Here is a 13,009-nt window from a genome sequence, read left to right as displayed (position 1 = left end):
TTTTTCCGTGAGATAAGAAACTTGAACTTGTTTTTTTTAATTGATGAATAACACATGCAGTAAACTGTGTAGGAATTTTCTTAAGTAGATCTTGATAATATTTTATATACATCAATCCGTGTGTTTAACAAACACACGGATTGGAATGAAGAATATTTCTGGGACCCATGAAGATTCTTTTCTGTTCCTTCATCATCAATACTTCACCCCTGATATCAGCACGTTTTGACTTCTATCACCACCAATCAGATTTTCCCACTCTTGCACTTTATATAAATACAGAATGCAATTTTTAGTGGCTTTTGGCTTCTTTTGCTCAAAGTAATTTTTTTTTAGATTCATCCCTGTTATGTGGGCATCAGTGATTGGTTATTTTTTATTGCTGTATAGTATTCCATTATTTGACTGTACCACAATTTATGTAGCTGCTCTATCTTCTGCTGATAATTGTTTGCTCCCAGCTTTTGGCAATTGTGAATACACCTGCTATAAATAATCTGGTCCATATTTTTTGATGGACAAATGTACTTACTTCTCTTGGGGATAAAACTGTAAGTGTGATTGGTGATTTATAGTGTAGGTCTATGTTTAGGTTTAGTAGATACGAATAATTATCCAATGTGTTTGTACCCATTTATATGCCTAATATTTGAGATTTTCAGTTGTACTACATCTTCACCAAAACTTAGCATGACAGTATTTTTTGTTAATTTCAGTTTTTTTTTTTTTAGATGAGTGTTGGTATCTTTTCATTTGCCTAATAGAAACTTGGGCATCCAATTTTGCCTGTTTAGTAGATCTTTTCCTCTTTTAAAAAATAGAATCTTTTGACTTTTTCTTGTTGGGCACATCATTTCAACAGACACTTCACAAAAGAAATTATGTAGAGCCAATAAACCCTAGAAAACATGGTCTTTTGTTTAATCAACCTCAAGAAATAAAACAAAAGATAAGATCTGTCTCAAGTAGGTCTTTGCCACAGATAGCCATTGGCCTCGTTCTCTATTTACCAACATTGCTATTGAAATTCTTTATGAGCTACAGCTGGAGAATAGGTAGGCCTGAGCAGGTCTCAGCCCAATTCTCAGATTCTAGAAAACTCTCTCACCTGGCATGTCTCTGCTCTGCATCTCCCTCCAAGTCTACTGTGTGGTTTTCCTTGTATTTGCAACTGTTAGGCATTATGATGTAAAATTGCCATTTTCAGGAGGTAGGGCTCTGCTTCTTTTGATTCCTACTTATAGGGATTTCTTGTATAATTAAGTAGGAAAAATATATTCAGGAGGTTTGCCTGAGATGGAGGGAAAGGTTGTTTGGCTCTGGAGAGCGGGGAAGAGGATCAGAAGAGAGAGGAGGGTGACTGCGCTCTTAGAGGTTTTTCAAAAGCACTTTAAGGTGATGATATCCACTAGTGCATTTTAAAATGCTGATGTGGTAGATTGCATTACTGCTCATCTATATTTGGTTCCACTTCCTGTGGGAGGATTATATATCCCCACACTCTCAGAACTCAGGCTTGGCCATGGGAGTTGCGTTGGTCAATAAATTGTGAGTGAAATTGATGTGCGTCATTTCCCAAGCAAAAGCTTTAAGAGGCAGTGAGTGATTCCCCCTTCCGTGATGACTGGCTGTGCTCTAGACAGCAAATGCTCTGTGAGCCTCCGTCCACAAAGGAGAAAATGGGAGCAGAGCCAGAGCCAACTGTGATGAACATGTAGGGTGAATAGACAGTAAAACTTTATTATTGGAAGCCACTAAGAATTGGGGGGGGGTGTCATCTGTTAATTTAGTCTTACCTGATTGATTCAGCTCGGTTCTGTTTTATAAATTCTCCTTTATTCTCTATGCCTCCAACCAAGCAAATCTCTAGCAAAGTCTGCACAGCTCACAGGTGAGTAGTTTTTGTTGTTGAATCAAGGCAGGAGGTGCACTCTGGGTTGGGGTTGTCGCATTGCTGAGATAACAACTGCTGAGCCAGGAGAAGAAAGGCTAGAGAATGCTCGCAGCCCTGGAGTGCACAGGAATGGGAGGCAGTGGGGGGAGGCTGAATCAGCTTTAACCAGATATTCAAAAAGCAAGGGGCTCGCATCTGATATCCGGGTTGTCTTTGATGGAACTGACCTGTAAGACACATGTACCAGTGCTGCTTTACATAAGCTCCCTGTCTAGTTATTTTTTCAATGACCCCCAAATCTAGTGGCTTCCAGTAATAAAGTTTTACTGTGTATTCACCCTACATGTTCATTTCCCAAGCAAAAGACATCCCTCTTTTAGCATCCTGTTGCTCCCAGGGCAAGAACAAAATTCCAGACCATGCCTACAAAGGCTTTACGTGATCTGGCTTCAACCTGTGTTGCTCATCTCCATCTTGCATGACTCTCCCCTGAACTCCTTGCCCTCTAGCCACACTGGTCTTTACCATCATTCAAAGTTCATGCCTACCCAGAGCCTTGGTGTCTGTGTTCCTTCTGTCTGGAACATTCCTTCCCTGGCTGCTTCCTCATATCACCTCAGTCTCTGGGCTCAGCTTTGAAGACCTCCTCAGAGAGGTCTCCCATGGCCAGGACCTCCCTAGTCTTACTCCATAACCTCACTCTGTTTTATTCCTTTATAGAATTTACCAACATTTAAACTATATTGGCTATTTTTAACTTGACTAGTGCTATTCCCCCCCCCCCCAGCCCCATGAGAAATATAGGCTATTGAAAGACAGACACAGCATCTTGCCCGTTGATCACTAAGCCCAGCTTAGAATACCGCTGGCACATAAAAGGTACTTAATAAACACTTTTAGGAAGAATAAATTGACTGGTTGTGAAAGTGTATTTTTTTCTAATGACATAAAGTGGAACTTTGTCTCATGCACCAGAGGTCACAGTAGCATTTGTCAGCAGCCTTAGCGGAGCTGGCATTTGTGGTAGGAAGAACAGTGGCTCCCCAAAGATGTTCAGGACCTTCTCCCCGGAATCCATGAATGTTACCTTCCATGGCAGAGGGGCTTCATAGATGTGATTCTGTTAATGATCTGGAGATGCGGAGTTTGTCCTGGATTATCTGGTGAGCCCAGTGTAATCACGAGGGTCCTTACGTGATGATGGAAGCAGAGGTCTGAGTGATGCAGCCCAGGGGCCAAGGAATGCAAGTGGCCTCTAGACGATGGAAGAGGCAAGGAATGGATTCTCCCCTGGAGCCTCCAGAAGAAAAGCAGTTCTTGGTTGTAGCCACATGAGGCCCATTTCAGATTTCTGACTTCCAGAATTGCAAGGTAGTAAATTTGTGTTGCTTTAAAGCATTAAGTTTGTGGGAATTCATTACAGTAGCAATGGGAAGCTAATATAACAATGACAGCATTTTTCATGGCCATCAGCAATGTTTGAGACTCCCGGGGAATCAGACACCTGGCCCCACTGGCAGCAGGAGCAGGAGGGAAAGAGATTAGGATGGCATGTGATGACTCCATGAGTGATCAGGGCCACTTCTGCTTCATCCACCACTGCACACCCATCTTCTGACACACGTACAGCATGTAGTAGATGCACAATAATTAGCTCTTGAAAACACAGGTGTGACATCTCCTGTAGGTTTCCCAGAATATTTAGAAGAGATGTTGAAGAGGGTTTAGAATTCCCAAAACAGCAGGTGGAACAAACAGAGCAGGCCCTTAGCTGTTATAGTGGGTCCACCCTGAGAAATTTCTCAAATCTCTATATTCATAGATAAGAAAATGGTAGGCCAGATAGCTGACTTTATCCTCCATCACATTTCAAGCAATAAGGAACTATTTCCCAATGCATATCTTTGTATGAGAAATCTTTTATATTTTATTAATGCCAAATTTCTTCACGGGAGATCTAGTTTCCTCACAGAAGCATTTTCTCCATCACACAATTTGCTATTGGACACAGGGGTGGATGGCAAATCTTAAAGCCCAATGGACATGTGGCAGCTGGAGAGTCAGCCTGGTTCACCTGCCACTGGCAGGTGTACAGTTTGGATGATGCTCAAATGACTACTCCTTATGAATTTTTGGACTTTTTTGGAAATAGAAGAAATTATGACATTAAATCATGAATTATGTCAGTAATTTATTATCATGAGCCTACTTTTTTTTAAAAGAACTATTTTATTTATTATTGTATTGTTTAATTGTTTTATTTTGGTGGACGGGGGAGGCAATTAAGTTTATTTATTTTGGGAGGAGGTCCTGGGGATTGAACCTAGGACCTTCTGCATGCTAAGCATGCACTCTTGCCACCTGAGCTATACCCTCTACCCCATGAGCCTCGTTTTAATGTACTCTTTACCCTAAAAGAAGAACAATCTGGCCCCAAGAAACACAGATTAAAGTTTGGGGACTCCCTCAGGCATGAACAAATAAAAGGGCACCTGTCTGATCCCAGGGTGACTGGTAACGTCTGGGGTAATGTCCAGGGTGGCACTGTCCATAGACAGGTGCAAAGGGATGGATGACACTCTCAAGGTCATTGCTGGTTGAGAGATCCCGAGTCCCAGGAACCAGGATTTTAAAGACCTTTCAACTTCTCACCAGTGGCTTTGCTTCTGCCCTTCCCATCCCTAGAGTGTTCCCTGAAGAGTTAAGTCTGGCTTTTTGGTCTGCAGTTATTGTTCTGTAACTTTTGTTTCATATCCTCTAGAAGAAGCCCTCTCCAGCTCTCTAATCAGCTCTGACAGCTCTGGGTGCCAAGGACCCTGGTAATTAGTCACACTGAGAAGGCATTTACATCCACTCACCTTTGGAAACTGGCATCTGGGGTCTCCTGCAGAGAAATCTAGAGGTTGGGATTCAAAGTCGGTGATTGCTTCATCCCCCAGGATCACTGATTAGGAACAGGCTGTTCCCCCAAGACCATTTCCATTCCTGTGGCAGGCGTTGAATAGGGCTAATACATCCTAGAAATGCAAATGGCTTTAATTTGAGCAAAGTGAGTGACAGGCTAAGCTAGATTCTTACTTTTTTACCAGTTGCTTCCTGCCATAATCTTTCAGGCAGATGTTTTAGACAAAAGGATAATGCCAAGTTCACATCAGGATGATCAGGGTCACAGCACTGGGTTTGCTGGTGCTACAGGCCCATTCAAAAATTCCCTCCCCCCACACCCCACATAGCAGGAGAAGTGAATAGCGGGAGGAGCGTATCCTACAGACTGCCGAGGGTGGGAGCAGTCTGCTCCCAATATAGTTTTTAGCATAAATGATGAAAATAAAGGCTTTGAAGATAGCCAGCCTTAGTATAGGCTCTTTATGCACTATGAAGTGCTTTCATATTTATCGTTTTATTTTATGAGACTCTTTACCCCAAAAGAAGAAATAAGGCATGAAGGGCCAGTGAGAGTTTTGGCCTGGGATACACCAGGATGAACATTCTGGTTCTGCTTCACCCAAAGCTACATCTCTTGGCTCAAGCAGGGAGGCCCTGCATTGGTTTTCTGTCAGAGGCCTTCATGGTGCAGATTCCAGCAGCAAGAAAGAAATGTCAGGGGGCGTGAGGCCTTCTCTGTGCCTGCCAAAATACTTCGACCGGATAAACATTTATCCTTCCTACATACAAGGCCTTCCAAAGCACTGTAATTCCTAGAAAAACCTGGACCCTCAAAGACACCTGGTAAAGTTTCAAGTAAAGATACATATATTTCAGGTATTAAAATATATTTTCTGAGAACCTGGTATCTGGAGATTGGTAGTGAGACAGGAGGGAAGGGGACAAGGCATGACCATTAAAAGAATGACACCACTGTTGAGGATGTGACATAAACTGGTTAGAACCAACTGGGTCCAAGATGGCTAGACTTCCAGTAGACCTTGAGCCTCATTGCAGGCTCATCGCAATACATTAGCATGGGAAATGACACACCCACAGGCACCATGACAGTTTCCAGGCTGACCATAAAAGGCCAAAAAGTGGGCTGGGGGGCCCAATTCCTGGAAATCCCTGCCCATTCTTTCCAACAGTTGGAATGATCCTCCCACTTGTTAGCATATGAAATTACCCAGCCCATAAAAACTAACTACCCCTGCTCCCTGGGGCCGCTCTCCCTTCTGAAATGGACCTCATTCAATCTATGGAATGTGTCTCTCTCTAAATAAACTTGCTTTCACTGCACTATGGCTTGCTCTTGAATTCTTTCCTGCGCAAGACAAGAACCTACTCTCTGGCAATAGTAGGTTATTATTCTACGATCCCAAGTTTCATTATCACTCATCATTATCACTAATAGTCATAAATAGTGTTAACTGACATCATTAATATAACATTAAGGTAATCAACTTAGCATATGTTGTGACAGAGACTTTCTCCTTGACCAAACTCTAGACAGGCTTCTCTGAGCCCTTTTTTGGTTAGGCCCCGTCTGTGGACCCAGTTGTAGCAAGAATCTGCTCAATCAGTTTAGCCAGAATCCCCCACCCTCTGTACTGATCAAACTCTTCTTCCTCTGCCGTCTACGCAGGCAGATCTGATCCTCTTGACCTGCCTTCAGCGAGAGTCCTGTTTGTTCAGTCTAGGGAGAACCCCCGTACCCTTGATGTCTCCTCTTACTAGCTTTCCTGGCCTGGTTCCCCAAACCTACTCCTTGGCTATTCATCCCCACTTGTCCTTCTTGTGTTTGGAATTGAGCCCAGTTCTATGCTAAAGTCTCTTCCCACCCCTTGCAATAGTTCTTTTTTTTTTTTTTTTAATAGTTCTTGAAAGAAATTTGTTTTTACCACTTTAACTGTTGTCCAGCTCTAGTTTTCTTTAGTAATTGTCAATACTGATGCTACTGATGCTAGCTGACATCCCTATGACACGTCACAATTTATAAAGCATTTTCATAGCATTGTCTAATTTAAGCCACGCAGCTTTCCAGGTGAGGATTCCTTTCTGTACATCCATGTTGGCTTGTTTGCGGACATTCATCAAGTAAAATGTGTAGGTAAGACTTGAACCTAGGTATCTCTTTAAATCCTTTATTCTTTCAATGTTGACTAAAACAATGAGACTTTTTTTTTTAATTTTTTTTTTTTTTTATTTTGTATCTCCTAAGAACTAGGGGCTGGGTGGCCTCTGGAGATTCTGAGGGAAATGATGACAAAAATAAAAGGGCTAAAGTCTTTGCAGTGCTTTGCAGTTTACAAAACCCTTTTATAAACACATCTTTACAGGGGATTCTGTGAAGGAACCACGTCCTATTGTTTTTCAAATGAAGAATGAAGAGTCTCAGGAGTTAAGTAACGTGGCGACAGCGGCGGAGTTAATGTGCTGCTGGGTCCTGTGACTTTAGGAGCGTGCTCTATTAAACCATGCTCCTCCCCAAATAAGGTCCATCACTTTAGATTAGAATGGAGGGACAAAAGAAGTTTTAGCAGGTTTTTTAAAAATGAGAAACTAAAATTGAAACAAAACAATGCAATTGTCCACACCAGGGGTAGAGTTACTTGGAAATGCCTACTCTCTGGTCATCTTCCCTCAGCTTCCTCCAGCCTCATGCGGATGTTGGCTTTTCTTTGAAATTTTTATTTGCATCTTTTATGGTAGAAACAATCAGCCTGTCCCTGATGATTTCTCTCTCACGCTTCTAGACACACAAGCTTTTCTGACTCCAGGGTTTAATCTTTACATACATTCTCACACTGGGTTTTAGAATCCAGTTGGTTTTATCTCTACAGTATCATGGAGCGAATGTATTAAGAAATAAATGTATGTTTTCTAATGGTCTATTGTTGTGTCTGTTCCAAACCAAATACCAGGGCCAACCCTAGTATGTGAGGGACACACATGCTCTAAACAACTGGATGCGTTGTTACCATGGATACAGACTAGCCTCATATTTGCACAGATACATCTTATCAAATACAGACAAAACTATAGTCAGTATGTGCCCCCCAAATAAGGAGTAACACGTGGAAGCTATTTTTCTCCCAACAGAAACGTCTTTACTGTTTATCGTATTATTAACGTATGTCTACTAACCATTTGAAAAAATCGAACAGTACAGAAATAAAAATAAAATGAAAGCCCTCTCTGAGCTACTTCCATGAGAAAGCTATTGGTAACAGTCTGGCAAATATCCTTTCAGCTTTTAAGTTTTTTTGGTAAGTGTAAATACATATATATGAAAATTACATTATTTGCAATAGAATTGGAGACATATATACCAGCCTGTGATTTACGGTTTAAATTTAACAATGTATCAGGAAAAGCTCTCACTTCTATTTATGTATCTGTCTACATACCCATATATTTATACATTTCTCGGTATTTGTATCTATATCTGTACCTAATCTTTTTAATGTATATATACTGTTTTATTGCCTGGATGTACTATAATTTATTTAATTAATCCCAGTTAAATTTGGACAGTTTGGATTTTCTCAGTCTCCTACTATTAAAAATAATGATGCAGTAAGTATGTTTTATATATACATTAGAACAATTATTCATTTACTTCCTTAGGCAAAAGTTCTTCTAAATGGAATTGCTAGGGTATTTCTGATTTTGATGCATATTGCCAAGTTGTCCTCCAGTAAAGCTTTGCCAATGTACAACTTCATCAGCGGAGTTTGTGGGCTCCCCTCTCTACACCCCCTTGACAATGCTGAGTATCATCAATCTTTGAAATCTTTTGCTGCAGATTTTTTAACTTAATATAATCCTACCCGAGCTCTAACATTTTCCCCTTCAGAAGATAATACAATTAAAAGTGTAAAAAATAAAGTCAGCCGTGGTGATAAATCTAAATATAATGTCAGTTAGAGCTATGCCAAGTGAGCTTGAGATGGTCAACGATGAATCATAAAAAGCTGTTAGAAACACGCACAGTTGAGATGTTTTGAAAATTCTTTCATCTGATTAGACAATGGCAGCAGTAGGAAAGTTACAAAGGCTCCCTGCAACACACAACGAGGCATTCAGCTTGACTTTACAAAGCAAGCAGGAGGGCACTGAGCTGTTAGGATGGCATTTAACACAAAGAAAAGAAGAGGGGCCCTACACTTCGTCCAGTGTACTTTCTTCTTCTGGTCCTAATTATGGCACAGGTGTACACCTCCTCGTCGGTCTGCCTGTCCTTCCACTGTTACTCTGTTTGTCCTCCATCTCTCCATCCATCTGTCCATCTTTCAATAAACACTTCCGTGTGCACTGTGTTTATGGAGTCAGCACTCAGTGTCACTCTCTGTGCCTGGGGTCCTCCCAGCCTTGCACCTCTCCATCTCGCAGCAGCTCTGCATGTTGCACGCCTGTGTCTGGTTTCATTCTGTAAACAAGGTCAGACCTCAGGGAGGCCAGGTGACCATCACTGCCCTGGGACCCACATCCTGTTAATCTTCATATTGCAGCCAAATGAAGGATGCTTGTGTTTCCACTCTCACATACCAATCCTAGGGAAGGAACTAACAAGCCTTGCTTGGGACATGGCTCCATCCTAGACTGGTTCTCTCTGGACAAAAAATGGAGCATTTTCATTGGCTAACCTGGATCCTGTGCCCAGCCCTGCTCTGGGAGGGACAGGCACTGGGTGATATAGTTGACAGAGAAAGGGGGGATGGGTAATCCTGTTAGAAAAAACAGAGCTTCCGCTGTTTTCTGTGAGAGGGAGGTGGTGGTAAAGATGTGGGTGGATTTTGTCAGGCTGGCGGATGTGACTTGTCATGGGACGTAGCGGACTATGAGACGGGTGAGGCAGTCAGGAGCTGGACTCTGAGAGGCCTTGCACGGCACCCTCAGGTGTTTGAGTTTCATCTTGTTGGAAGGTGATAGGAGGGAAAGCCTGAATCCTGGAGCACAGGCTTGGGAGTCGGGATCTGGGCTGGGCAGAGGGGCAGGCTGATGCCAGAGCACGTTTAGAAGCTGTTGCAGTTGTCTGGGTGAAATGAGAGATGATGTCCCTGGGAGGGGCACAGGCATTTAGGTGGGAGGCTGATAGGTAACTGATGTAAGAAAGTAGGGAGACAGGGAGTCTTTGAGGAGAAGAAAGGTCATGTGGGGAACAATAAAAGGAATTTCCCATTTCCTTGAGGAATTTCAGACTCAGGACTGGGCCTCCCACAGCACCAGAGCCTTGAGGTCATCTACCAAGGAGTTGCTGCCTAACTTTCCAGTGAGCTCTCTCTCCCCCCGGGCTGGCCTGCTGTGACATGGTGGCCATTTCTTAGCCTCTGCCCCACCTCATTCTTGTCTCTGGCCTCTGATGTGCCTTGCACCCTGCTCAGCTCTAGTTCAGCCTCATCTTGGGCCTTTGCAGTCTTTGCCTTGGACTTGAATGAACACCATTCCTCTTTATTGTCCCATTCTCCTTGATGATGTTGTAACAACCGTCATGGGACTTACTAAGATTATAAGAAAATTCGGGTGTCCATCAGAATGCTGGGTGAAGGATCGTGTTGTGTTCAAATCAGTACGAGGCTCTTCTCCTCCTGGTGCATTTGTTAAGCAGCCACTTGGGGCCAGGCACTCTGCTGCCACTTTGCACATCTTGTCTCATGAATTACCCAGCAGCCTTGGATGTCTTTATTTGCTCAGGCAACAGATACGTGTTGAGCACCTGTTATGTGCCCTGCCCGTAATTTCAGAGTCTGGAACCACGGTAGTGGATCCTGCCCTTATGAAGATGGCAGTCTAGCAGGGGAAACAGACCACTAATGATTAAATATACAGGCATGTGATATAATTTGGGATAGTGGTGAATTTTTTTTTTAACTGAAGTATAGTCAGTTTTACAATGTTGTGTTAATTTCTGGTGTACAGCATAGTGATTCAGTTATACATATATAGATTCCTTTTCATATTCTTTTTCATTACAGGCTATTATAAGATACTGAATATAGTTCCCTGTGCTATACAGTAGGACCTTGTCTATCTATTTTATATATAGTAGTTAGTATCTGCAAATCCCAAATTCCCAATTTAGCCCTCCACCTCCCCCTTTCCCCTGGTAACCATGCGTTTGTTTATGTCTGTGAGTCTGTTTCTATTTTGTAATTAAGTTCATTTGTGTCATTTTTTTTAGATTCCACATATAAGTGATATCATATGGTATTTTTCTTTCTCTTTCTAGCTTACTTCACATAGAATGACGTTCTCCATTTCCATTCATGTTGCTGCAAATGGCATTATTTTATTCTTTTTTTTTTATGGCTGAATAGTCTGAATCTGGCTTAACTTGTGCTGGGAGACTGCAACTGAGGTCTGAGCAGAGGAGAGCCCTGACCTGCAATTTACATGTTTCAGATGATTGTGTGGATCTCATGGGGAGAACAGATGAGAGGTGGGGCAGGGTGAGGAACTGGACAAGGAGTAAGAGCAGAGAGAGCTGTTAAAGGCTGTCCCAGTTGCCCAGACAGGAGAGAGGATGGGGATTTTATTGCATGCATTTAATAGATGAGGAAATTGTAGCTCTTAGAATTTATACTATTATCATAGCTTCTCTAGCCTTGATAACAGTTTTAGGATCTGAATTGATAGTTGTTGATCCAACAGAAATGAGAGTCTAAATGACTTGTTCAAGAGCAAAATGGCAATTAAAGGACAAGATCCAGTAGCCGAGTCAGGTCTGCCTGGCTCTGAGGCCTGGACTCTTGCCTCAGAGCCAGAAGGCGTTTCACGTTGCAACACGAGCTGATTTCAGTGAATCATCTTCCATTAAAGACATCAGTTCGATTGATAATATTAATCAAAAAAGAAATAAGAGAATACTCTCTCCTTTTTGTTTTTACCGTCAGCTAACTCATGACTTCATTTTCAGATACTGGAGTTAAAACTTTCATTTTACAGAAAAAAATTAAGTGTGATAACCAAGAAAAGTCACTTATTGGAATAACTGAAACCATAACTAATATCTCTTATCAAAAAGATTGAATCTCTAATTTTGAATATTAAAAAACCCTGATTTAATATCTCATTTATTTAATGTTCATGATATTTCATATACTATGTCTTTTGCATATGTTATAGCTAATCCTTAATACAAGACTTTAGGCCTAAAGTCTTGTATTACTTCCCTTAATTTATTGGTAAACAAAAATTAGGCTTGCAGAGTTTAAATCATTTGTCTACAATCATAAAACTGGAAATTGGCAAAATAGGAATTAATTCAAAACTCTGAACTCTGTGTGGAGGGGAGGGAGCTGGTTGTGGCTGGGGGCCCAGCAGTGTAGCCCCTTGAAGCTCCCTGACCCCCATGCCCCTTCCACCCATTCACTGAATAACAAGTCCAGGAGGAAAGCCACGGGGAAGGCTCAGTGCTGCTGGAGAAGCCAGTCATGGTCTCGAGAGGCTTTTGTAGGTTTAAGTCAGGTTGGTTGAGTTGTGTGGTGTTTTCTTTGACCTGGAAATTGTTACTATCCTATCATGACATTGGTTTGCACTGAAATCACTACAGTGGAAAGTTAAATCGACCTGTTAAAAAAATCACACAGCAGGTAAAGGAGACATTTAAACAGAGTAGGTGGGGTGTGTGTGTGTGTAAACAATTTTTATTCTCAAATTCCCTTATTGTAGACAAAAAAGGTTGAAACATGGAAGGGAAAAAAACCCACTTTACATTGTAAATTGTTTGCTTGTCTTTCTAATTCTCCCTTTCTTCTTTATTTCCTTCCTTCACCCTTGTTGAAATAATTTTAGTTTCCAAACTAAGATCTTTGTTGTTCTTTGTGTTATTGATATTCCTGTGAATAATTAGGCTTGTCTGGGGAAGCGGGAACATTGTCTGAACTGTCACAGTTTAGTAGTTGGAAAGGATAGAATTTTTCTTCTCATCTATCATTCATGGTTTGTTGCTGTGAGTTCACAAAGCCAGGAGCTTTCAAAAAGTGGAAAGTAATAATGGGGAAGTAAGCAGAAGGATGCCAGAATTCTGAAAGAGGAGTCCAGCATCCTGCTGCCCATCCATGTGGTACTGGCATACTCACTCTTCTGGCGGGTTAGAAGCAGAAAATGAATCAATACTTTTCCTTAGAAAATTCTATATTACTAGTGAGGGGGTTGAGCACAGGCAGCTGACATATTTGCTTT

The sequence above is a fragment of the Camelus dromedarius genome, chromosome 15, assembly GCF_036321535.1.
Source record: "Camelus dromedarius isolate mCamDro1 chromosome 15, mCamDro1.pat, whole genome shotgun sequence".
In the NCBI taxonomy this organism is placed as follows: Eukaryota; Metazoa; Chordata; class Mammalia; order Artiodactyla; family Camelidae; genus Camelus; species Camelus dromedarius.
Note: the sequence above shows the minus strand (reverse complement) of the source record.